At 40.9% G+C, this 25,377-nt stretch overlaps 1 long non-coding RNA gene across 3 annotated transcripts in view; it reads left to right on the top strand.

Annotated features, from left to right (window-relative positions):
* Nucleotides 1–25,377, top strand: part of LOC306830928 — a 131,751-nt gene that overhangs the window by 39,617 nt on the left and 66,757 nt on the right. For 2 of the 3 annotated variants that reach the window (XR_013780031.1, XR_013780032.1), the window contains exon 3: nucleotides 25,186–25,340. This is a non-coding gene — a long non-coding RNA (uncharacterized lncRNA). Of the gene's footprint in view, nucleotides 1–2,152; nucleotides 2,296–25,185; nucleotides 25,341–25,377 lie in introns of those variants that run through there. The other variant, XR_013780033.1, reaches the window with a different exon arrangement.

Raw genomic sequence — 25,377 nt, 5'->3', positions numbered from 1 at the left:
GAAGAGGAGGAGGAGGGGGAGGAGGAGAGGTGAAGGTACAGCAGGGAGTGGAATAGACAGAAATCGAGAGTGAGGGAGGTGAAGAGGCAGTGTAAAAAGAGAGGCTATTTTTCACCAGGGTCCATGGTGAAGTTGTCAGGCGGGAGTGTATGTGAGCCCGCCAGATGATAATGTGGCATGACACTTCTGAAATGAGAGGCGGGTTGCCATGGCGAAAAAGCGGGGAGGGACCGTCTCTCCAGGGGCTCAAATAAAACAAGCTGTAAATGATGTTTGATTAGGATTTAGATCATGGAACAGTTCGGGATGGCCTTTTTGTTGGCTGTTAGCTAAGGCCTCAGAGGCTCTCTGTTGTGTTCGTCTCTGAGCTACATCACGTGTGCAGTGTGTGCATATCTTTGCATGCTACTTTGGAACCTAAATATCAGGGTGTGTTTGGAAATAAAGCCAGTGCAGTTTATTTTATCAACTCATATCTGAGTCACTTGACTTTCTCCAAAATATGATAAATTTATTTTGTAGTGTTTTGTTTTGAAGCTGCGTATCAGAACGAGACAGACAAAAGGACCCAAAACTTCAGGCTCACACAAGGCAGGATGCAATAAAAGGGCACAGTTTATTAAACAGTCCCTGTTGATACACAGGGCGTCCAAGAAAAATCCCAATGAAACAACTACGAGAAGGGCAGGCAGAGGGGAAAAGACAAAAAGGTGGACAAACGCTTCACCTCACAACAAAAGGGATAGCACAAAGAAACTGGCAACATGAGGGAGGACACACAGGGATCATATACGCAGACAACCAGGAGGTAACGAGACACAGGTGAGTACAATCAGGGCGGTTGAGCACAAGGCAGGAAACATGAGGAGCAAGATCTGACAGACGGAGAAAATAAAACGGTGTAGTTACACAGATACTAAAATACATGGAAAGAAACAAAACATGACCGTAGGTAACTTGACTGGTTGTGATTAAAGTTAAAAGTCAAATTCATCATTGAGTTGAATTACCAACATGTGCTGGACATACAGAAGAATCGAAACACATTTCTCTCTGAAACCACAGCGTGAACTGTTAAAAGATTTTTAAAATATTAAGGATGAAAATTCAAAAATACTGATACTGTATTAGTTAAGAGCTGGGAGGATTGATGGGACGGACGGTCCTGTGTATAAGCTGTTTTAGTCCAGGATTAGAGAAAAGAAGAATAACATACTCACTGCTTATTCAGACCACGGCTCATTCTGTGTCAATTTATGTACGTAAATTTACGAGCTAACTAAAGTGTGCTAACATTAGCCTGCTAACACAACAATGCAGTCCGCAAGTAACTGCAGCTTGAGCAAACGGCAATTTGTCCGCCACTTGCACTTAATGGTGCTTAAATATGGTGCGTTCTAATTGATTACTCCTTTGTGCAAACATGAGTGGAGAAGGGTTGGAGGTGTGCGGCAGGAGGAGAGCCGGTGTTGGTTTAACACCGGTACTCAAGAGCAACTGATCATGAAGTCACACTCTTCAGTTTGTCAGCTGTTGTTGCAATATTGCAACAGGTTGTATGTTGTCCCTCTTGCATTAATCCACCCATCCATTAGTTTAGAGCAACTGGGATGTGAGAAAGGTTTATCTGTCTGGACCTTTTGTGTATGATGTTTTTTTTTCATAGACATCTAGAATATTAGCAGAAATATTGCGTCGGCCTTAAAAACCCCAACATGGTCAGAACGTTTGGCTGCTGTGTTCTCCTCATGAAGCTACCTCCTCCTACTGACAGTAAAATGATCTTTCATGTTTTTCTTCCATCATATCTCCTGTGCTTCTTTTTTCTCTCAAACATAGCCATGCCCGCTTTGTTTTATCCTCTCCACTCAATCTTTCTTTGTTTTAGTGACTCAGAATATCTTTTCTTGCACACACACAAACACATGCACACACGCGCACACAGACTGATTTAGAAATGTAAGCCTTATCGCCCCCTCTCTCCGCTCCAACCACATCCTGTTCAATAGACCATAATAGGATAGAGGTGTTGACGTCAGCCACCATTGAGGGAACATTATGATGTGTTTCTCCTTTTGTGCACTCTCTCCACTGCCTCGGCTGCTACGAACGCACAGGGCTGAAATTTATTCTCTCTCTCATTGTCTTTTAGTGTCTTCCATTCACACCAAGGAGAGCCCTCCAGTTTTCCCATTTTGTTTCCCTCTTTCATTTCTTTGGGAAAAGAAAGGGTAATGAAGATGTTCCTTACTGCCAATGACACCACCATCACCATCATCATCATCATCATCATCATCATCACCGTGAGCATCTTTCTTCTCTTTCCACCCTGACTCTAGTAAAGGTATCTAAAGGAAAAGAGGCAGCATCAGGGTTGGCTAGTAGAGGCTCCTTTAGCCTTGGAGAAAAGATTGCATAAGAAGACACTCATAGAACTTTTGTTGGACGCTAGAGAAATTAGTTTGACATCATTTCAATGTTTAGGGTGTTGCTAGATCATCTTCAAGATGTCAAAGCAATTAAGTCCTATTTTCTTGCATCTCAAGTTGAACCCTGTTACGTCATGTTAGAAAATTCTACTTTTAATTGTTCCAGTTACTCACTAATTCAGGACATGTTGATTTAGAGGGCGTGGTAAATGGCCGTCTTCATTCCAAAGTCACAAATACCGACCTATGTCATAGCTTTTGGCGCCTCATACAGACACACAAGTCACCCGTTATCTGCATGAGGTGAAGAAGACTGATAAAGTTTGTTTGAGGTGGTTGTTTAATTAACACAGGAATATCACACACAACAAAGAGACGTGTGTCCTATGTGGAACAAAAGTCAAACATATGCCTTCCTCACTTCCAAAACCTGAAACAAACACATTACATCCATAAAGATCCATGGATTGCTTTGAAATGTCTGTTCCCAATTTTCAACTATTGTTTGTACTAACACAGGTACTCCGTTTGCTCTAATTAATTTACTAAAAAAGACAAACAGGGTCTACAGTCTCGTATCTTTGGAGAGTCAAGACAAAATGAAGTCAGCTGACTTGAGTTGGTGAAAGTGAATACATGTAACAAAAATTTAATTCTCAGAACCCATGAACGCCAGGAATAAGAAGTAGATACAGAAGGAAATCAAACACATGGATTTGTTTAGTGGGCCATTTGGACGTCTACAATGCCAGGACCCTCAGATCCACAAAAACAATTTGGACAATACATTCTGTTTGACTGAGAGCCTCCACATTGCTGTATTCAGACTGCTGAGGTGACTATCTTCTGCACCTTTTGTCCCTTTGGTGTATTTTGGCCAGGCAAGGTTGAAAAGATAAAAAAGATCCTTAAGATGCTTATAATAAGTTTCAGATAATATGTTTTTTATATATATTTATATATATATATAATAATCATGTCATTGGTTCCTTTTAGAAAAAAAAACTTTTAAAAGTTCACACTGAGCAGATTTCAATAATTCTCGGCACTACTTGTACAAAATTGTCTCATGCACTCGCTCCCGCATACAGTGTCTTCCTTAGACGCCTCTGCACATCTTGTACTTTCCTCCATCTTTTTCTGCTCTTCTGCTATTCCCCTTCAATCCCCGTCTGTTAATGAACTGCTTACCAAGGCTGAACTAATCAAGGCTGACTGCTCTCTGTCAGTGTCAATTATACAGCCCTTCCTCCCATCCCATCTTCCTCTCACTCTGCTCTTCATCTCCCTTACAAAGGCTTGGCAGTGACCAGACTCTGCCTCTCTGCTTTAAATTGAAAAGTAACACATGAGAATCACGGGCTGCCGACACTCTGCTCAGCTCTGGGCTGGGGACTGGAAGGTGTGTGCCAGTTCAGTTGCACCCCAGGGTTTTAACTCTGCAGATCAGACGAAGCTCACATCAGGCTTCTCACATTTAGCAAACTTCAAATTAATCAAGTGGGTGTAAAATGAAGATGGATTATTCAACAGGTGGGTGATTTAATAGGTGTTTCTTAAAGTCAAGGAAAGGTTCTTTTCATGGCTACGCCTTTAAGGATGCTGCATCATCCAAATCTCAACTTGTGTTTAAAGTGTGCTCTTATGCACTTCCTGAAAGTGAGGGCAGTCCATTTACCCTCTTTTTTTTACAGGTCATCCATTGTGGATGTTTAAAGAAGGGGCATGCGGTATTCAGTTATAACGGGCCAATAGAATAACTCCTTCTTACAGAGGTGCTGCTTGTCAACAAGCAATGTAGGAAACTAGCTGATGAACTTTAAACCGCAGTAGTGGCTCAAAATGTGCACATATTGCATTGACAGTAGGAAACCTCCCAAGAGGCCCCGTGTGACAGCTCTCACTCATGTATAAGTAGATGACTGAATTAATATCATTTTGGCCTAAATATGAGGCAGCTTCAATTTTAACAATGTACGCTGCCGCCGGAGCAGCGGGAGCAACTTGGAGTCAAATGATCCACAGCCGTCCAAACAAACAGAGTAAAACCAAAACATGTAGTTTCCTCTCAAAGGCCAGAAGATGCTAAATTAATGATGAATGCACAAAGACTTATGATATGTTTTTGATTATACTTGACAATTTCCCCAGAGGGATAATGCAGTGTATCGAGTTGGACAAGTTCAGAACCATGGAGAGCGACAAAAAGTGCTTTCAGCTCCCATTGTTTTGTTTTTTTTAGATTTTAATATATAGGATGAGTTATGTCCTTTTTTTTTTACATTTTACCAACACAGCAAATGCCTTGAATTAACAGAACTTGAGGTTTGTTTTTCAACACTGTTTTTAGAGAAAACTAGAAAAACAAACGGACGCAGAGAGACTCTGTGAGAATACACTGCCTGTGTCAGTCATGTAATTCCCTTCTTCAAAAGCAAGCTGGGTTTTGTTGTGTCTGCTGTTGGTGAAGAAATATGGAGGAAGTGATGTCCTTCAGGAGGTGTTAAACGCCATGTGCAGCCTTTGAGGGTCCTAAACAAAGAGGACAACAGGGGAGAGGTAAACAGACTGAAGAAGTGGGAACGGCCAAATATCATGCGATTGAACATCTACTGTACTTGAGTTATTTTACATTAAATCTCCATTTCAGTATAGAAAATAATGATAACCATACCAATCATTTTAAAGCTATTCCCATTCAATTTGAGTACTTTTATAAATACCCATCATTTGCCTTGAAATATTCAAAGGATGTGGAAGACCTGTACCAAACATCCAACAGGAGTTTTAATATTATTTTCTAAATAATGCTTAACTTTAGCAGCTTTTAGCATCTATTTTCACAGCTTCCATATTTGAACGAGCTCATCCGATGGATTTTGTTGGTTCATGTTCTTTGAGGAGTCGACCTTAGCACTCTGATTATTCACTGATTATCATAGCTTGTGTTTAAACTGTTAATGTGGTCGGTAGGTTTATCTTGCATAATACACGTAATTCACAGCAGGTTGTGTGTCTGTTTGCTTTGTTTGACAAATCAATGACAGACTTCATCAGATCGATACACAACAGGGAGAAAGAGAAGTAAAAACAGACACTTGACTCCATTCTGAAAGTGGTCATGTAGTTGACACGTTGCACTGTAAAAGGCTTTACTTTTTTCTTTTGACTCATAGAGGATGTGGGAATTTTTTTTACTTTTTCTGGTCTCATTTAAGCTTCACTGATATCTAAAGCCAATTTATTTCACATTTGGCTTCAACCTTGGCTGTGAGGAGGTCTTTGCAATAATCCCCCTAGCGGTTTCCTCGGGATCCGTGTGTTCAGGTTTCTGTCTCTACTTTGGTTTTGCTACATCTGATGGCATACGTCCCTTCCCAACCTGGTCTGTTTTGAACACAGCGCAGTGCAGCCATGAGCAGCTTGACTTGTGGGTTCAAAAAGATCAGGAGAACTGCAAACTCAGGTGGGGATAAGGTCATCAAACTGTATACTGTATATGATCTGGATTCTGTATATTGTGTTTTATTTTAAAATTGACTGGTTGGTATGTGCGTTTCTTAGATTTACCCTCTGGTCCCCTCTCGCATGCTTGCTGCAGGCTCTGTAGAAAATAGACTGCTTGTATTTGGAGCAGAGCAGATTGGAGAGGCGCTGTTGGCATGTGCCAGAGACAATCTGTGGTGCATGCAGAAGTTTGTGCACGCAGCACCACGCACTGACAGAACTCGTGGCAAACGGACCCAGAAGAAACTGACAGTTATATAAATTGATTTTCATAAAGAAAAAAGCAATCAGGATCATGTGGGAAATGTGGTTCAGGTATATTTTGGGTTAAAGTTGGGTTCGGGGTTCTGATTTAAATAAGAGTTTATCAGGTTTGATGATTTATTGAATACATTTATTCACACAGAGACCTTTATGTTACACACAATATTATGTAAATGTGTGTGTGTGTGTGTGTGTGTGTGTGTGTGTGTGCTCATTCACCCTGTACTTCAAGATATCCTGCAGCAGACAAGCAGGTTCACCTCCTCTGACTGTCCAGAGAATTAAAGCACATCTCTTCCTTTACTCGCTCCCAGCCATGTTATTTAAAGTAATTAACCTTAATTTGCCCAAAAAGAGACAAATCTGTGTTAGACCACTGCCTCTTAAGTGGACGCCCAGTCGCCGACCGCCGTCCATCTCCCTCGCTCCTAATGGGGTCTCTGCTTAATCAAAATTCAGCCATCAGATCTTGATATTGAATCATCTTTTAATTGGGAGCTACATTCTGGTTAATAGTTTTATAATTCACAGGCACTAATATTCTCACCACTGGGATCCGCTCCACTTTTTCTTGCTCGGTTGAAGCTGCCACTGACTTCTCTTACACATTTACACACACACACACACACACCCACACACACACACACACACACACACACACACACACACACAAATATACAGATGTGTGTGTGTGTGTGTGTAGATGATATGCCCTTTTGCCCTTCCTCACACACACACTACCCCTTCCAGCCCTTCTCTTGGTGTCTCTGCTTGTAATTCCACTAAGGCTGCTTTATATAGGAGCCATAAAATGAGGTCAAATTATCAAATAAGACCCGTCCAGAGCCCCCGAGACTTGGACTCTGAGGCTCACCTCTATATTTAGCTGCTGAGGAGTTCATTCTTATGATGAGTGAAAAAAAAGAGACTCCTACTGTAGCTGGATTGATGGGAAAACTCTCCAGCTGAGTATATCTAATCTCCCCAGGGATGGACTTTTTCATGTTCAACGTCGCCCTGCAAGTGTCTATGCAGGATGTCATGTACTAAATTGGTTGATGATCACAAAAATCGTTTGACAAAGCTTAAACACAACAATGTAGATGTTATCAAGTTGTGGCTAAGGGGAACACCATCATTGTACCCTCTTACATAAGAAAGTATCTACATTGAGAATATTTATGCCAATCTTAACCCAATGAAAATGAATACAACCGCATTCAAATGAGTGGATATGTTTTAAAGGGCTGCAATAAACGTTTTTTTCCCTTCTTCTTCTTGGTTTAAATGTCTCATGCAGCAGTGTCAGACACGCCCAAACACCAAGACTGGCACGTTAGTTGTTTTTAAAACCGACAATACAGGTAAAATAAGATGACATCCTTATAGTCTGCAGGGTGATGTTGTTCTAATCAAGTTCATATTCTCACTATTAGCTCATCAGTGTGTCTCAGAGTCCAACTATTTGAAACATTTTAATAACCCAAGTCCCAATCTAAAGTTCCTCTTAATCAATATCACATATAGTGATTTATTCTGAACCTTTATTAAAATAGTGTCTCTTCTTTTTGTCAGAAACCGCTGCTCCAATCCATAAACTCAAGTCATCATCGTCTCCATCAGGGATGAAGCAGCAGGTTTAAAATTGTGAGTTTTTGGGGGGCGCTGGTGGCGCAGTGGTTAGTGCTCGCGTCCCCATGTGTGGAGGCTATCGTCCTCACAATGGCTACCCGACTCCACGTCCAGCTTGTGGCTCCTTTCCCGCATGTTGTTTCCCACTGTCTCTCCCTGATTTCTGCTTCTGTCCACTGTCCTTCCTCTCTAATAAATGCAAAAATGCCAACATAAATCTTTAAAAAAGGGAAATACAACATCAGTGATGTATTTGAACTGATTAGTTGTAGGATCAAGATTTAGTCAGAGAAAGGCCGGACAAACAAAGCAGAGGCAATGCCTTTGCACTTTGCTAACAGTACTCAGTGAATCATGCAGAGTATCTGATGCATGCTTACATGACTTTTACTCTAGGATTCAGAGATAACACCTTTTGAATAAACCCTTCTTTTTTTGCTCTTGTTGACCTCTCAACATTTCATTTGCCATTCAGCAGCAGAGATAACTCTGAGCAGACATACCATAAGACTGTTTTTCTCCTCTCTGTCTCAAGGTTCTGCTCCCTGTCACAAAGCTTGCTTCACTATGTTGGTAAATTACAAAAAAATGTAAAAGATCCAGAATAATGATGCTTAAGTAGAGCAAACCTGACACGAATGAAGGTGTCCACCTACGTTCTCCATATTATCACGTGGAGTGTGTTATATTTTTTTCTGAAGGGCTGAGGCATTCATTGAATCATGCACCATAGTAGTATTGTTCTGTTATTTTCAGCAGCTCTTCATGAAACCTGCTGAATGCAGATTTGAAAATATGGAACACTTGAGAGTAAACAAAGCTGCTTCTCTTTCTTAGTCGTCTGAAAAGCTGAAAAGCTCAATGCATGAGCTCTTATTCTGATTTTGTTAAGAATTCATGTGGAGCCGTGTTGATAATTATTGGTTGAAGGGCGGCAGACCGCAAACACACTTGTTCAGTTAAGTGATGAAGAATAGCAAGTAGCTTTGTGTTTACACAGGGATGTTGGGAGTGTGCACGGGTCCAGGGTCGATGGTGCAAGGTGAGAGGAAAAAGATGCAGCTGGGTGAAATGGAGAGAGCGGGACTCGCCTTTGTTGTCCTTTTCTATTCTTCTTCTGTCCTTTCCCCAGTGGGCTGATTTACTATTGATCAGCAGGCTGAACTCCGGCTACATCGCCAAGGCTAAGGCTCAAGGCTGAGGCTCAACAAATGGGAAATGAATTCTCTATATGCACATGTTTACCAAAAACTTGGTAATAAAACAAACATTTTCAACATTTATTTATCATCTCAAGGTAAAGTAAATACTAAAATGAAACCTTGGCTCCATCAACAAGGCTGCAGCAACAATCCCACTTCAGTTGAGCTAAAGTTATGGCTTTATTGGGAAATTGTATTATTCTCCCATATGGAAGCACAGGAGGAGGGTCAATTTATGGACAGAAGTACTTCTGACTGTGCTACGGTGCAGTAGGTGTCCACCTGTCCCATTTCAAGTGCAAACAGCACGTTGGTTGTACGTTCAGACTTTGAAAAAATAAGTAAATTCAACTTTCTTTCAAGCTATGACATTATAATGCTGCTTTAAAATGGCAGATTACTACTGGACAAAAGTAGATTAAATGTCCCATATAAGAAAACTTGTCAACTGTGGATTTTGTTTTAGGTCCAAAATATTAAAAACCAATCAGTCATTTAGGATTCCCAAAAAGTCAGTTGTGTAAAGGTTGCTATTCGACTGCAAGTTAAAGGCAGGGTCGGTAATTTTCGAAAACTAGCATGATTTTGAAAGTGGCGTCCTCTCCGTTCTCCTTCTTCACTCCTTCCCTCTGTGCTGCCTCAAAAGCCACGCCCCTTACTTACATGCACGAGCGCCATTGGTCCAGAAGCAGATTTCAGCTCATGCTTTGAGTGTGGGCTTGTGCATGCATGGGGTAGAGAGGCTTGATTGGTTTATAAAGAACAAACTGTCGATCTGACATTGGTCGAAGTTTTAGCAGGTTTAGAACTGCTACAGATTTCTTCATTCCTTTTTAAGATCACAGAAGATCTTAATCATTATCAGGACATGAAGACAATTTCAACCAAAAACTTAAAAAGTGTATCTGGAGGAAATTACCTATACCCACCTTTTAGCAAAGCCATAAAGCCTGTTTGGACGGCTGACATTATTTCTACTTGCAGGTTTTATAATTATTATTATTTTTTTTTTAAATGCACATTTTGCTAGATTATTGAAAAGTTCCAAAACGGGCACTTACAACCTTTCAGTTTGAAAACACTATGCTTGTTGGAGCACAAAGGCTGATGCAAATGATGGTCTTTTCAGTCATGATCATCCCGATCATCTGACCAATCAAGTGACTACTATAGCAATGGTCAACTCAAAAACTGAAACTTAGTATTTACAGACTGCACTGCTGAGTGTAACTACCATGTGAAGCAGTTTTAGGATTTATTCAGTTATTCCCTATTTTTAATAATGCAGTTAATCAACCGTTGACCTTATCCAGCCATCATTCCTGTGTTTTTTTTTTTTTGTCTTTTTATCTTCCACATGTAAACTTCAAATATCTGACATCTGTTCTACCCTTACAAAGAACCTTCCTGCTGAAAACAGTCTCTCACACACTCACCTTCGAATATGTGTTGGTGTGCTGAGGAGTAATCTCTTACACAGAGGCAGAGGGAGGCAGTGGAGGATGGAAATGAGGTTTTCAGCCCTCCTCCCACCTCTCAGCCTTTGTACCCAGAGTCCCCTTGTTCATTCAGTCTTACCTACGAAATCTAAAGCTGCACACTCTGAAGCAAATTAGATAGAAAGCATCATTTGTTTTCGTGTTCAGGCGATCCCCACTGTTGTTGTCCTTTGCTACAGGACCCTGCGTTGCCCCCTAAAGGTTGAAACAGGCCACTGCAGAGGCCAGTATTAACCTCCACCCTGCGGTGTTTGCAGAGATGTGCACACATGCAACAGAGGACACAATAGTCTCCCCCCTCTCTCACCACCTTTCTTCCTGCCTCCGCTCCTCCCCCTATCCATAGAGCCCATGTCCCATTCACGCATTAGAATAGTTCAGAAGGGCGCTCCCTGCTTCACAGGTAATAATAAGGCCCGTTCCGAAGGCTGCCTTCCACATGGAGGTTCCTCTTGAATAGCCGACACAATGTGAGAACATGTACCGCATATGAATGGCCTCCTGCGTGCGACGTATCATTGGTGGAAATCCAATCTCCCTGCTCATTCTTTAAGTGGACCAGAGGTGACATCGAACAGGATTGACAATATAACCGGGTTTTGTACATCCTCATGTGCTCACCCTCATTTGTAGACTGTAAATGTTGGGAGAATATGGGGTGAAGGATGTATAGAAAGTTTTATTTGATTAACAAAGGTGAAGTTCATTTAACAAAAGAAAGACTAACATCTCATTCGGCTTTATATTTCCACAAACAGCCAACAATATGTTGTAAATGGAGCAACAATTACATGTGTTGGATATTACGCCCAAAGCAGCACGGGGGAAAATACATTGAGTATTTGTATTCCCTGTTTCCATTATACTGTTAAAAGTTCCTATCTAAGAAATGTGGCTAGGCAATAACCGCATCATCATCTGAATGTTTGATTTCTTTCTCTAGTTTGCCCTCCACCACGCCTCTGGGACATCGAGGGAGAGACGTCTCAGAAGCGTAAAAGTTGCGTTTTAAATGGCAGCCCCCCCCCCTCCCCCCCACCAAATAATCAAAATCATTTGAACATAACAGAAGGTGTGTAGTCCAATGACATAAGAGGAAACAGCATTGAAAGAATGCCATTCAAAGCCAATGACAGTGGGAGTGTCTTTGGGTGCAGAGAGTTGAGCCAATAAGAGAGAAGCCTGAGGTCATCTGCTTAGCAAAAGCTGGTGGACTTTCATACACTTCTATTTGTCCAGCGCCTCTCAACCAGGAAGTATATTGACTTGCACACCCTGATAGATCTGAAGATGAAAAAGTATTCTTATGTAACATGTCTTCAGTGAATAGAGTCATGAGAGAGACTTTTCTTGGTTCCAAGTAAGAAACTTGTTGCTATAAAGAACTTTAGGTTCACTGTAACGTTGTTGGTATCAAGCAACCTTGATTTGTGCAAAAAGGAAGACACAAACCTCTACAATAAGAGTAGCTTTAGCTTATCATTAGCGCAGGACCACAGCTGCATGATGTGCTGAAAGTTTCCAAACAGGACAAATATGCAACAAAATGTTCTCACAAACACACACTGGTGTCTACAGGGCCTCTTGGCTGTAGCATGACAGAACAGACAAGCACTTTGTCTCCTCTCCTTCATCTCTCTTTCCATCTCCTGTCTGTTGAGTGTCCTCCGTCTATTCATTTCCTTCATCGGGCGGCCATCTCTCACTCTGTCTGTCTCACCCTCCTCGGCTCGCTCCGTCGTTCTCACCTCCCTCTTTCTTTTGCCTCTCTGTTCTTTTTCTTTGTAGCGAGTGGCGAGAGCTGACAGCTCTGGCAGAGACAAAGTGCTGATGCTGGGCTTAAAAGTGACCGCCCCTGTCCTGCAGCCACACAGCTGGGGAGCCACAGATCCATCACCTCATGGCACAGCCAGAGCAGCATGGAGGGAGAGGAGGGGGGGTGGAGGGGACGGAGGAGGCGTGGGGTGTGAGAGCAAGAAGCGGGTAGAGGGACAGTAATTAGAAGACTAATATTCTGAAAATCTAAAATTGACTAACTGCTGCGGAGAACAAACAGGAGTGTAGATTAACACATGCAAAACCTGTTAAGTGGTCTTTTTATGCTAATAAAAGGTACAGAGTGACAGTTAGTTACAGGGAAATCATAGCATTTAACAGTGCAGCATTTACTGAAGGATTGTTATTTAGTACCAGTATTAAAGACAGAATGTCTGTGAAATTAAAAAATAATTCACTCTTCAAAATGAAGGGAAAAAAAACACAGCTTCACATTTACAGTCACTTGTATTGCTGCATAAACATTGACTTGGTCTGTCATGACCTGGAGCTTGTGGTGCTAATGTTAGCAACTTTCAGTGGTTGTTATATTGTTCTTTGGGAGAACAATGACTTGTTTTAGTACAAACAGGACTCAATTGCAATAAGACATCCCACCCATAGAAAAAAATGGATGTTCCTAAATCTGTATGTGCCTCTATAAAAGTAAAGTAATGTGTTCTCATAAGCATACTGAACATAGAGAACATTTAAGACAGTCAAATCCTGAACTATGCTGATTTTCTCGTGCTCAAATGTCCTCCTCAGATTTACATAAAAATGAAAGCAGGGAAAAGACAGATGATGCAACAGAGTCTGAGACTATAATTACAGATTTTAAACTTTATATCAGTGCACTGTTTTACTGAAAGTATTCACAGATTGAGTGTGAAGCAGCTTCACTGTGTGAAAAAATATCACCTGTCGCTCACAGGTCTCGTGAAATACATGTGTTCAACCCCACCTGGTCACTCAAAGTGAATTTCCTGAATGTTTTCAGCTTTGTTCACACATTGACTCACAATGACTTCATACAGAGATTTCAGAAAGGGGCGGTTGGAAAATGTCTGGATGGTTTGTTTGTTTTCACACAAACCGCTCACCCTCAAAATTGTCCAGATATTTTTTTGGTAGATTTTTTGTCTACGTATTGAACCAATCAAGTACAGTGAACAGAGAACATGTGCAGTGAAACAGCTGCAGCTGTGATACACGGTATACAACGGTATAGAGTGTGGTTTTGGTGAAAGTAGATCAGCTGTGTTTAACACATCTGGGTGTGTTTGAAGTTAAACACATAGCTTTAAAGGACTTATTTTCAGACACCGCTTCCCGAGTGAATGTAAATGCTAAACTGATTCTCATTCAACATTTTTTGACCTCTTCATCCGTCACCAACACTTCTTTCATTCTGTGTGGAGGTAAATAAGCTCAAGATTTTTGCAACCGCTCTTTCAAATCTAGGTATTTGAGTGGAACTTCAGTTAGATATCAACAACTTGAGCTGAAGGAGACTCACTCAGAGGTGTTAGCAAATTCAAGACCCGGGTCCTGAACCCAATATTTTAGACCCTCGGGAGAAAACACAGTATAAAATGTCCACTGAATATGTTACAACTTTGAGAACAACGTGGATGTTGAGTCAGATGATTTGTTCGGAACTTTACATTAGAAATATTTCAGCTGGACTTTAGAACAAAAAAACTAAATTACACCAATGTGAATTTATAAATTAAATATTGGTTTGAAAATACAACCTGCAGTTGCATGCTGGTATAAAGGAAAGACTTCGAGGATGCATTCCTCTGAAAATTGTATGCAACAAAATTCAAAAAGGCAACAGCGTTATGCAAATATGATAATCAAACTTTTTTCAAAGTCATTTATTGTTATGTATTTGAGATGTATCCAACTGGAAAAGTGTGCCTATGTGGTGAGAAAGAAAGCATTTACAGTCTAAACAGGAGGCAAAGGTCCTGAGTCAAAGATGGAGGACCAGGAGGGGGAGGGGGTGGTGCTGGTGCTAAAGGAGAGAGGTGGGATGGGGGGGTGTGTGGGGGTAGACTGAAAGAGTGCTGGCTGGGTTGTCTCCAGGATGGAGGGCATTAATCATTATTGGCGCACACCTTCGTCCCCGACGCACCCTGACGGCCCTTCCACCCCTGACATAAATCATCATTCCCCCACAATAGATCCCCTCTCTTTGCCATGCCGGGGAAAAAAGTGTGCTAGTTGTATTGATTTTTCCTTTTTCTCCCTCCGCCTGCCCTGTCTCCTCTCCACCTGCCCCCCTCCCACACCTCCCCTCCAAACCTCCACCGCATTGCTGTGTCATTATGAAACATAACTGATCTGAAATTCATAGAATACTAAATAAAGTTTATGAGGGCACTCTACTGTATGCAGCCCCGCCCCTCCCACTCTCTCCTGTTGCATGAGAAGTAAGTAAGTGGGGGGGAGCAGAGAAAAAAAGAATGATATAAAAATTACAAAGCATGCACAGTGCTATTATACTTCTATTGATTTGTTTTTGAAGCACACCTAGGCTTAGAAGAGTCGCTTGAAGAGATTAGAAATGGCCCAGAAAGGAGGGGAGGGGATGGTAGTGGAGGGGACGGGGTGTTCAAAGGAGAAGAATAATATGAGAGTTTTGGGGATTAAAGGGAGGGGGAGGGGGAGATGGAGCCATGTCTAAGGTGTGAGGTTAAAGAATGTATGTCTAAGACAGATGTAATGTTCTTTATTATCATGGATTACTGACTACGTTCATATGCTCTGCGTGGATCACAGTGAAGTTTTTTTTTATGCGTGATGGAGACATTTATGCACATTACTTCATGGCTGAAGTAATGAGTCATATAAACCATAGATTAAATCTGTGGTTAAGACTCATTCAGTTGGGTCAAAAGATTCATCTAAGGAAAGAAAAAGGAGGTTACAAGACTTGTTGTTTTTGTCTGCTATTTGCTTTTTATGTGTGGATGTAATGGATATAGTTTTGCCACTTGTTACGTGGACATGTTGACTAGCATTCTGGATAGGCTTAACCGTTACAGTAACACATGGTAAATTCACTTTTTAGCAACATAGTGCGGTTTCTATATGGATTGTGGGAATCTGGATCAGGAACCTGAAGGAACTCCAGACTATACTTTGATTGAACACCACCTCATGCTGTTTTTCTAGCTATTTCTGTTTCATGCCTCTGCATCATTTCTGTTTTTCCATTAAACAAATAATGCTGTTGACAAAGGAACAAGGGTGTTCATTCAAAAATAAAAGCTGCAAGGGACATTGGTGATAAAGAAGTTAATCCAGTTGGTTTAAACCAATCAGCATCAATTTGAACTAAGATTGTAAAAGATATTTTTTAAAACAACGAAGAATCCAAGAAAGTTGTGTTGCAATTGTTTGATACTTCAGTAAATATTGCTAAACAGTGATTTGAAGGTGGGGAGAGTTGATGTCACGGATGGAATAAATGGACTTAGATGCTTTTCTCTTTTATTGAATCTGGCAGTCAAAATTATGACTTTAGATCCATGAATTTATTTATTTTTAATATATAGTACTTTTTAAAACTATTGAAATATGAGATCAATATTGTATTGTTTTAATCTCAGCTCAAAACTCACCTTTTTAGATCAGCCTCTTCTTTATGACCCCCACATTCCTCATTGTTGTTGTTTTCTTTTGCAAACAGCAATGCACCTGACTGTCTTTGATAACTTGGATATGGTCTCGTATATCTTAACATCATGTAGTATTTTCAAGTTATGTTGGATACAAAATTCTTGTTCTGTATCTAAATGCTTGTAAGTCTTCAACGTGCTGCAGATTTTCTGTCCATTGTCGAAAAAGTTACAGTAAACATGTCAGTTTGGAGTCTTAAATCCAGTCAGCTTCTGCACAAACCCAAACCTTACTTGGCCAGGCATACTTGCACACACACACACACACACACATACACACACACACACATACTCTCCACCGTTCCTCATCCCATTTTGTCCACTTCAATCTCAGCTAACCATTCACTTCATCAGGGCTGTAGATTAGCCCAGCATGGCGATGGTGGGGAGTTGACAGGTGGGAGTGAGAGAGCAGGAGAGAGAGACAGAGTGGATATTGGTGGCAGAAGTGGGATTCTCAACCTGGCCGGGATTAGAGTCTGGAGTTGAAGGGATATTAATGTAAAATGGAGGGGACAAGTGTGCTCCTGTCCAATTACGCTGCACCCTGTCACTGCCAACCAGGGTGCAAACAACAGGAGGAAAGGATTAATTGCCTTGGACTCTGCCCCCACTACAGGCCCAATTATGGCAGCATATTGGCTCCCAGCGCTGGTGCAACCACTGCTGTGCAGGGAGATTGTGTGAAATTTTCAGAACGGCCTTTGTAGGTCAGAATGAGGGGAGAGGGCCGGGGGAGAAGATGGGGGTGATGTGAACTCTTGACTCAGTATCAAAGTTAAAATACATAGATTACTCACCTGTGTCCTGTCAGCTTCATACACATATATGTTTTTGTTTAAAATTCATGTTTTATTGATCAGAATGGACTACCATTGTCTTATACATTTCAGATGAACAGTATGGCAGTATTTTAACATGTTTTTCTGTATGCAAACACTAAAGAGAACATATAGACTCAATTAATACTGAATACTGAATTGAATGTGTTTAATGCGGGGCTACAAAAACAGAGGTTCATCAGAAAATCAAATGTTAAAACATGATTGAGGGGAGCATCTAATAGCTTAGTGGTCATGTTGCGGGCCCTGTGTACAGAGGATAATGCTTTCGCAGTGACCATGGGTTTAAATCCAACTTCGGCCCTCTGTTGCATGTAATCCCGCCACTCTCTTCTGCCAACATGTCCTCTCCCTCTGCAGCTGTCCTATCCAATTCAAGAAAAAAAATGATGCAAAACAAATAACTTAGAACAAATACAATTAATCATAAAAGAAATATATAAATATCTATATATAAAAGAGTTAAATATGCATGTATAACAAACAACATCAAAAGTGTTTAAAATGTAAAAAAAAAAAGATCGGGATGAAAATGTCTTCAAAATAGTTTAGAGAAATTATGATTGGCTCTGTAATGTTTGCTTTATGCTAGAATTGAGATTAAATTAATATATTATAATGTGCCAATGTGAAACGATATAATCAAATGTTGTGTGTCAACAACACAGAAGAAAACGAGCTGCAAAAATCAGGATACATTTGACTTGAGTTTTCAGCAGTTTTTCATTGTTCCTTTACAAAATTTGGCAAATTGATAGATTATAAATCATTGCCCATGAAGCCCACAGGAAGAAGTCAATGTTTCAAATGAAACATTGACTTCTTCTGAAACATTGATTAACCTTTTATGATCAAGATGTTTTCTGCATGTCAAATCTTCCTTTATTAAACTTCCTTTTTGTCTCATGTCTAAAACTTATAATTTAGGCTTTAGCTTGCACTTTGCGGAAAACCAGCCAACCTCCAGGAACTCTTCATTCATATTAAAACTCCAAATATTAGCTCGCTAAAGCTGTACAAGGAAGCCATCGGGGATCCATAAATTGCTCAAACGAGCACTCTCACCTTGTGAGGCGGGCAGATTCTGATAGAAGTCTGCAGATACAGACACACAAAAATGTTCCTGTGGGAGAAAAAGAGAACTCAAAATCTGACAGGTCATTAACAAAATAATGGATCACTTTGAATGTGCACAGATCCAGAGACTGCCTCACATGTCCTTACAGAAAAAATGTGCATGAAGCAGCACTTTATGTAGTCAGAACAAGAAAAACAGACAGCTCCACTGATGATGATGGAAATTTGTCAGAACAAGAAAGCTTCATGTCACACTGCCCTCCTTCAGAATGATTTAGGTTATACATTTTAAATACTGTATTTCTGTCTTATTAGGATTGGTAAAACCTGATGAGAATTTTTTTTAAAAAGTCTCTAAATTTGAAGGGGTTTCAGAAAACAAATGTATGACCTTGTATGGAGACACTAGGATTATTATACTTCATAACACATTCAAGTGATCAGTGGGTAAAAAAAAAAAAACCCTGTCGAACTGTTCAATGATTTACAAGGACAACAAAAACAGTTTAGTGATGTGTAATTTGTCCTCCATATCTGACTTATCATCTATCATTACTGCAATAAGCAACACATCTGTATTGGGAATGCATCACTTACATATGAAATGAGCTCAATGTGCAAAAACTGTTTAATGTCTGAGGACCTTTTTTGTTTGTTCAAAAAAAATATTCCTAACCTATGCTTTCTTTATCTTACAGTTTCACCCTGCTTGAACAAAAGACATCCCAGTGTCCATCAACAAGTACATCCTGGTTAGAGGCATCGTAGCTTTTGCTCAGATTTGACATCATAGAACCATAACATTTATTTGGCATTAATAAACAACTTCAGATAATACAATCGATGATGCTTTGGTCCCTTTTCCTGATTGTCGGCTATAAAATGACTTTTTTACACCCAATATTCCACTGTGCTTTTGCTGATTTTTAAAAAGGGGCTGAACCGTGTGCAGAGGGTGAGTGCTGTTGCCTCACAACGAGGAGGATCCTGTTTTGAATCCGACAGACAGGATACTCTCTGTGTGGAGTTAACATGTTCTCTCGCTGCATGAGTGGTTTTGAAAAAGAAGTGAAAAAAGGACAAATATACAAACCCATAATGGTTAATAGTGGTTTAATAGTTTCATCCCATTTTCCTCAACAAGGTATTGCCTGATGAGCAGCATTATCATTTTTTCATCATTGTTTAAACTCAGTTTTATATTTCGTATCTAACTATAACTTTTATTTAGCATAAATACAAAAGTTTCAACCATTAACTCTCGGTGCGTTTTTACATGTTTGCCTCAGTATTGCCTGTACAATGTTTTTGCAGAAATGGCTGCTGTCTGGATTTCACACCCGTTCTTCCATTGTGCTTTTGCTACTTCAGCAACAGAAAAGTTTCAAGGACAGAGGACAATGTGTCTAAGATGATAGTTAGTAAAGTGAAGTTTTAGTAGTTGTAAACCCCAAAAGCTATGTCCTCATAGGAGGGCTCACCTCCCACTTCTCGACTGGTGACTAACTGTTGGAAATAGGAGTTAGGCCGCAGACGTTTCTGCTCTGTCAGCCCTGTTTGATGATGTACCTTATCTAACAGAAAGAAGCGTGTAGGTCTTTTTGATGAAATCCAGCATCGAGCCAAAGGAAACCACCCAGTAGTTTCTAATCAGAGAGGGAAATGGGACTGGAGTTACTGATGGTCTCGGGTGCATATGGAGGCACCCTGAGAACACACAGAGCACATTGGAGCCGGCACCTTGACGGATGCCCACTTCATGAATTTTGAATTAAATTGGCCCTTGATGAATTTGGAATGTGCTTCCTCTGTTCCAAAGCAATAGGAATCCAATAAAATGCTGGCGCCATACAAATAAAGCCATACATTCCCCCTGAACCTAGGAATGAGCCTCAGGTGAGGAAAAATGACTGCAGCACGAGGAAGCAGCAGCAGAGAGGGAGGCGAAGGCGAGAAGAGGGGGAAGATGGGAAAAAGAAATCCTGATACGAGTAAGGCTGAGAGAGGTGGCGACAGATAGAGAGGCTCTGATATGAAGAAGAAGAAGAAGCAATGGGAGAGCGGGCAAGTCAGGCGAGATAGAGAGAGTCTTAAATGAAGGTGGAAGGGGGGTTTGCAGAGGGGGTGCAGGGGCCAGGATTCTAGCACATTAGCCCTGTCCTTTTGAGTGGAAGGGAACATATTGGTCGCAGCCAATCCCCACATGGGGCCCGGGCTGCCTGGAGCTCATCAGTGAGACATGCCAGGGCCTGGAGTAAATCAGAAGCCCCACTCCTCAGGCCCGATTTCCCAAGAGGAGGCCAGCCACAGCCACTCAAATCAGCCAGTGTGCCAGAGCGCTGTCTGTGATCTGATGCTACTGCTACATCTGCCCTGACTCTCCAAACGGGCTAAAAGACTCCAAATGTCCTAAAAATTAAGTATAAGATGGGGTACATGCAGGTGATTCCCCGGTAAAGTTAACCATTGCCAGTGCAGGCTGAATACACCATGGAAACCCTAACCCTAACCCTAACCCACTAACCCTAACCCTAACCCTAACCCTAACATCTATATAACTGTAAACTAGTGAGCAATGTTTGGATCAAGACTAAATGAAAGGCTCAGATTTGAAAGCAATTTTCATGAAAACACATCACACAGTTCAAGTCTATAAACAGCGGGATGTTCTGGGCTGTCACCGACGGAAACAGATGCTGTTTTTCTCGGGAGCAGTGTGCCCGTATTACAGAGACTTTTCTCTTTATAAAATCCATTTTTAGACCATATAAGTTGCCAAAAAGAGATTACTACCAATAAGTGATTGTTTGTGACATGTTCCCTTTAGTTTGAGAGCTCAGGTGTCTCCAGTAAAAAAATCTGTTTTGTTGTCAAACTCAGGATGTCGACTGAAAGAAATGTTCAGGTCACATATTCAGTATAACATTTTAAATCTACTCTGTCCATGTCACATGACATCTTGGAGAATGTGGAAAATGTAAATGGCTTAATACAGCTGTCTGTGTATTCTTTGTTTTGTGTCTTTGAAATTTGTAACCTTTTTAGAAAAATGCCAGGTTTTTAGTTTCAAACTACAGATGGAGTTGTATTAGTACAACTAGTAGTGTTCGGGGTCTTTACGTATTTAAAAAAATATATTTTAAAGTTTGAATTTTATTGAAATGGTCATGTGGATCTAAAAACTTCCATTTTTAGATGCACAGTCCAATGATTTGGCGACAGGATATTTCGATCTTTTTTTTCCTGCCTGATCTGAAACTTTGGCCTTGACTTATTTAGATGAGGGCTAACATGAAGCATCTCAGGTTGGTTTGTTATTTTGATATTCTTCAGTTGTGTTTGACATATAATAATGCTCACGGTGAGTAATTCTTCATTTTAGGGTCAAGTCTTCATTGAAGTGCAGGCCCTTTGCACCTGCAGTATGACTAAGCAGCTCCCTCTCCCTGCTTCTCCTGCCTCCCTCTAACCAGCGTGTGCATACTCTAATATGAATAATGTTTCTCCTACAAGTCTCCCCCTGTAATAAATGGAGTGCCATTTCACACAATGGCAGAGTCAGGCCTGTATTGATTAACTCTCATCATCGACTCTCGACGCCTGCTTCCTTGATTTATGATTGTCTGTTATTTTTACATTAGCTGTCAAATTCATCTTGTCTCTGCACACGTTCGGGGTCAGTCTCTGCAAACAGTAAACACCCCGCACCCTTCCTGACAAACTCACCCCCCCGCCCGCCCCCCCCATCCCCCCACACACACACACACAGACAAGAACAAGTTTTAGTTTATTAGCAGGTAGCAGATAGAAGCGCGTTCAGGCTCGTTTCACAGCAGGATCAGGAGGGAGACGATCAGTGTGGAGCTCTCAGACAACAAACAGGATATGGATATATAAACATCTAAGAGTTTAAGCAAACAGCAGGAATGTAAAGATGCTTAACTGCAACTATGGATTAGTGATGTGTTTTGGGACTTGGACACAAAAATCCAGGGCTCACAACCTCCATTGAATCTCCTTATAAGTTACACATGCCCATTTTCTCCTCTTCAAAATATTATATAGGAGACGATGCGCTGGAAAACTGCGCTCGCACTACACAACACCACCCAAAAGGAGGCAGTAGAGGGAGACGTCCCATGAACTAAGACGTAAAGAGTATGTCATGCAGTGTCACTGGATGAAAGCAGAAGAGACGAACAGGACTCAACAGTTTTAAATGTTCTCTACAGAGTTTAGGAAACATACAGCTTTAAGTATGAGTGCACATGTGGTGTTGCTAAGGATGTTATAATACATTGTTTCCCAAATTAAACTGATTACCATGCTAAGTCTGTTAGCCAGTTCAGGCAGTTCCCATTGTTTTTTTTCAGGATCATGCTCACAAACCATACACATCCCTGTTCATCTGTGAGGAAAAGTGCCCATCCTGGACAACAATGCATGCATCTGATCAATGTAATTCTGTATTTTATTTATTTTTGCTGTTGGTTACCTCATATCAGAACCTTTTTTCTTTTTCGGCAAACCATTCATTTAAATCTGTGCATTAATAAAAATAGAAATGTAGGCAGTGACTGGCAGGTTAATATCACAAAGGAAAAAGGTTTTCAAAGATCACATATTTACTCTTGAATTTTCTGACATCTCTTTATAGTTCCTATTCATCAAAACACTACCACCAACAATTGTTTCAAATGCTATGTGTGCATTACTGATATGCAAACTATTAATTTCAACATTTATATTATTATTACATTCAAATCCCTTACAGAGAGACAGAAGTCTGTTTCATTTTGACAGGACTCTCAACACTTGGCATGCAAACTGTCTGAGGGTTCAGAGAAAAGTCAGCATGAGGAACGTTGACTCTAAGTTCTGAATTTGGATTAGATGAACTAAACTTGAGAAGTGTGTGAGTCTGCAAATTTGGAGACTTGTAGTACATTTGGATTCAGCTCAGATATGTCTCGCATACAAAACTTTTTGATTTAGTCACTTTAAAAACTTCCAAAAACTTGTAATCTAAAGTATAAAGAGAACATGCATCGGTGTCATAGCTTGAATCATCACAATAAAACTTTCAATTGTAATCACAATGTTTTCTCAGCATTGTGATTTGCCATCATGTGTAAAACATGTATCTGTGAGCTCTGCAGTGTTAAAGTTTGGAGGGCATAAGTTCCTGAGGGGAAGATGACACTGTAAAGAAAGTATGTAAAATGCTGTTTTAAATCATGCTGAAGGTGGAGGGAACAGATTGTTGTAATCAAATCGATTTTTAGATTTGACAGTTTAACTAATAATTTTGTCGCAGATAATGATAAAGCAGCTGCAGAAGTTAAAAGCTGTCTGAATGTTTAAACAGCAGTGCATTAACATATGTATTGCTTCTGTCTTTAATTTGCATCTTTCACGATTGAATTTGGTGGACGGCGTCTGTTCTAAGACAACATGTTTATGACTTTGAGATAAAAGCACAAACCTTCAATCGCTGCTCTGCAATTTGAAACCTGAAATTTCCCAAGACTCAGAAACATTAAAATCATTTGAATAATGTTGTTCCTCAGATGGATTTTTCTCTTTTTTCAACCTTGCTTTAAAATGACAGCCAGATAGACACTTAGCATGTGCAATGTCAGTGCTTTGCTTGTCTATTTGGAATCAAGATTGGGTGCCAGGGACAGCCTGGTGATCAGCTATCAGTATAAACACAGTGTCCAGCGCCATCAATTTACAGAACTGCTACCCAGCCGTCCCTCCCCCCCCCTCCCCGCGCTTAACTGGATCCAACAAATGTCAAGGTATACAGGTCTAAGTTGGAGTAACCTCCTCTTTCTTCTGCTGCTTTTCTCCCTCCTTTCAGCCTGGCGGCGTTTCACCCCAGGAGAGTGAAGCGATAATAACAGACAGGCTGAGGCGAGGGCCGTTCGGGTAAAGCGGGTCCTCGGCTTTAATGGCGGGGCTGTCTGCTCCCCTGGACCCGCCGGCTCGGGGGTTCATTGAGATTCCATTAGAGGCTGCGGGGAGCAGTTTCATTGCAGCCTTTCCTTTGGTTTGCCTGACACTCACACGGGGATCACTGTAAATTGGCTCTGTCATAGCAGACAATTTTTGAGATGTGAAGTAAATTAAACATGTAATCACACAGGAAGCGACGCCGCAGGTTCCCCAGCACTTGACTCCCGTCAGCGAGCGTCCGTAGGCGTCTCACTAGCTCGTTTTCATTCCTCGTTACCTGTCTATCTTTACCTCCATCTCCTCATTGTTAAATGACACTGTACTATTTGCTTTCTTGGCACCAGGAGAGACGAAGTGCTGACCTTTAACGACGCAGGGCCTCGGCTGCAGAGACAAACTCCAGTGATGTTTAAAGGAGTGAAACCTCTGCTGTTCAACTGGGACATTTCCATCTCTGACTGTCACTTGTTTAATAGAGTTGGTGAGGACACAAACTTCATTGTCACCAAGAAGTTTTCTTTTGGAATGTTTAGCAATATGATCAGCTGATACAGTCCACTGGGCTGGTTTATAGTCAGATTGATACTAAAACACATCGCTGTAAGGACTGAAAATAATTGTATAGGAGGCACTCAAATACCTCATTTAACATGTAAAAAGTGGGCTGCATCATATGTAGCTGTGTAACCAATAAGACGATTCTGACTTGTCATGACCTTGAAGGCAGCTGCCATCACCTGATGCACCATGCATGCAACCTGACGCATTAGAAAATTCACTGCAATTCTTTGTGTATTGAGCAGTGCCTTTGCTGCATAGATGAGGCTGATGGCTCCCTCCAAAGGTTGTACAGTAATCATGCCAAAAAAAAAAAAAGGAAATCATCCAATTAAAAAGATAAAAGAAAGTTTGAAAATCAGATTTCAGCACAGGTTATTTTTATCAACAAAAAATGGCAACCGACAGTGAACTCAAGCTTAATATGTTGTTGCTAAAAGGTTTAAGTTAATGACGAAAGATGTGAAAAAAAATAAAATCATTTATCAGCCTGCACACACACTGTCCTGTCCACTGTTTATCTGTTAACTGATATACCTTTCTAAAAAACACTGCATTGATGTTAACAGCTTTGATGAGACCAGGGTTGAAATATTCCCATAATTCTTCTCTTACATTCTCTTCTCCTCGCTCCAGCGTCTCCTGTTCCTTCTTTGTGATTAAGCCGTTGTATGTTGTCTCTTCTCATTCCCATGTTGCGGCTGAAGGCCCGGTGAAGTGCTGCTGGCAGAACACCGGCCGGGTAGCGCTTGAGTGGAGGAAACAGCGAGGATTGAGCAGCAGAGGCTGAAAAATTAGGTCCCTGCCTTGTAATTCAGCGGCGGGAGCTGATATCATCAGGCTGCACTCGGCTATCAGGCAGGTAATACCACCCACTGACTGTAATCGCTAATGAAGCT

Source organism: Symphodus melops (genome assembly GCF_947650265.1).
Source record: "Symphodus melops genome assembly, chromosome: 10".
Classification (NCBI taxonomy): Eukaryota; Metazoa; Chordata; class Actinopteri; order Labriformes; family Labridae; genus Symphodus; species Symphodus melops.
The sequence above is the reverse complement of the archived record's forward strand: the minus strand, read 5'-3'. Positions and strand labels throughout refer to the sequence as shown.